The 2,423-nt window shown below is 43.0% G+C and overlaps 1 pseudogene; it reads left to right on the plus strand.

Annotated features, from left to right (window-relative positions):
- Positions 1–1,813: 1,813 nt before the first annotated feature.
- Positions 1,814–2,155, plus strand: LOC102838279 (annotated as a pseudogene).
- Positions 2,156–2,423: the final 268 nt, after the last annotated feature.

Consider the following 2,423-nt stretch of genomic DNA (forward strand, 5'->3'; position numbering starts at 1 on the left):
TCTCTTTCTGCAGATGTATTCAATTTGATTTCTATGTATTCCATCTGGTGAGGCCTATTTGTTTAGTCATATCTTATGCTGTCTAAAGAAGATATTTGAAATGAACAAATCATTGTTTTTTCAGAATTCTATCATGCGTTCTCCAGCATTATTTTTATCACCAAGGCCATATTTTCCAACTACTGATTCTTCCTCTTTGCTCCCAACCTTTGCATTCCAATCACCAGTAATGATAAATACATCTTGGTTGCATATTAGATCAATTTCAGATTGAAGAAGTTGATATAATTCTTATATTTAATCCTCACTGGCTTTAGTGGTTGGTGTGTAAATTTGAATAATACTGGTATTAACTGGGCTTCCTTGTAGGCGCATGGATATTATCCTATCACAGACAGTGTTGTACCTCATGACTAATTTGGATATGTTCTTTTTGACAATGAATGCAGCACCATTCCTCTTCAGTTTGTCATTCCTGGCATAGTAGACCATGTGGTTGTCAGATTCAAAATGTCCATTTCAGCTCACTAATGCCTAAGATATCGATGTTTATGTGTTCCATTTCATTTTTGACAACTTCCGATGTTCCCAGATTCATACTTCGTACATTCCATGTTCTGATTTTCAATGGATGGTTACAGCTGTTTCTCTTCATTTTGAGTTGTGCCCCATCAGCAAATGAAGATCCCATGGGCTTTTATCCCATGAGCATTATCATGGTCAACTCTACTTTGAGAAGGCAGCTCTTCCCCAGTCACATTTTGTGTGCCTTCCAACCTGAGGGGCTCATTTTCCAGCACTATATCTGACAGTGTTTCTCTGCTTTTCATAAGGTTTTCAGTGACTAAAGATTCAGAAGTAGTTTTTACTCTTTTTCCTAGTCTGTCTTTGTCTGGAAGCTCATGGCGACCACCATGGGCGACCGTGCTGGTATTTAAAATACCGGTGGCGTAGCTTTCACTCACAAGCCACCACAGTATGACAAATTGACAGATGAGTGGTGGCCATTTGGTTTTAAGTGGAAACTGTCACTTTAAATTTCGAAGAGATCTGTATCCATGCGTAGTAGAACCCTCCAGGGGTAGGGTTAGAGTTTCCATTAGCTCAGGCATCCCCTCTAGTCACCAGAATGGAAGTGCACAGATAGCGAGAGACCAATGAACAGATAACAAAAAAGGAATGTCCACACCTGCATCTTGCGGTTCTGTCAGGTGTTTGTGGCTTCTCTGTTCCTTCCGCCTCCTGGTCTCTCCCAAGATGCTGGCTCTGGGAATAGTTGAGCATCTTGAATTATAAAGCAATGGATTTCATGATTCTGCTACAAATTCCCATAGCTGTAAGCCTTCCAATCTTCTAAATATTCCTTCATATGTGGTTCAGAGTTCTAGTACCATCCCCTGAGCCTGCTTGGTCTGGTATTCTGTGTTGTTGGTATTGTTGATGACTGAGCTCCTGTCTAGACAGGATGAAAACCACTTAGTGGGGATTCTGTCTTCCCCATGCACTCTGAATCTAAACTCCCTCTTGAAAATTTGTAAGCTAGTCACTTCGTGCTTTACAGCACCCCCCTTCCCAATTTTAGGTATCCAATGTCTAAATTGCCCAATTGTATCAATCCTGTGTACAGAGGGAATGGGAATGATCCTTGTTGTAAAGATTCTTTCCCCCTGGGTTGTTATTTTAAGCTACTATATCTATAAGTACATGTCAAGTTCATCAGATTATAGTGATTTACACTTGCTTTCTTTAAAAAAAAAAAAAAAAAAAGGCAACGCGGAGGAAACCGGAGTGACCCTAGAGCGCTGCCAGCACCATGAACCTCCTCAATAAGCCCAAGAGTGAGATGACCCCAGAGCTGCAGAAGCGGGAGGAGGAGGAGTTCAACACCGGGCCCCTCTTGGTGCTCACGCAATCAGTCAAGAACAACACCCCAGTGCTCAACAACAAGAAGCTGCTGAGCCGCGTCAAGGCTTTTGACAGACACTGCAACATGGCACTGGAGAATGTTAAAGAGATGTGGACTGAAGTCCCCAAAAGTGGCAAGGGAAAGAAGAAGTCCAAGCCCGTCAACAAGGACTGCTACATCTCCAAGATGTTCCTACGTGGGGACTCTGTCATTGTGATCCTGCGGAACCCACTCATCGCCGGCAAGTAGGGGCCCAAAGCCGCCTCCCACAACCCCGTGAAGACCTGCTCTGTGTTGGGAATAATAAAGTCCCTGTGTTTTTTTACTAGGAAAAAAAACAAAAAATCCTCTCTTTTTCTTCCTCTAGTTGGGTTCTTAACATCCAGCTATTGAAGCTAGGCACTATCTGCAAGTTTCCGGGCCCTTGTGCATATCCTCTTACCTCATATCAACTGGACGCTTCACTCTCATCTCTAGCCCTCCGTGGCCATGTCCTTGTCCATGGGCTAGGATGCAT

The sequence above is a fragment of the Chrysochloris asiatica genome, unplaced genomic scaffold (genome assembly GCF_000296735.1).
Source record: "Chrysochloris asiatica unplaced genomic scaffold, ChrAsi1.0 scaffold00013, whole genome shotgun sequence".
In the NCBI taxonomy this organism is placed as follows: domain Eukaryota; kingdom Metazoa; phylum Chordata; class Mammalia; order Afrosoricida; family Chrysochloridae; genus Chrysochloris; species Chrysochloris asiatica.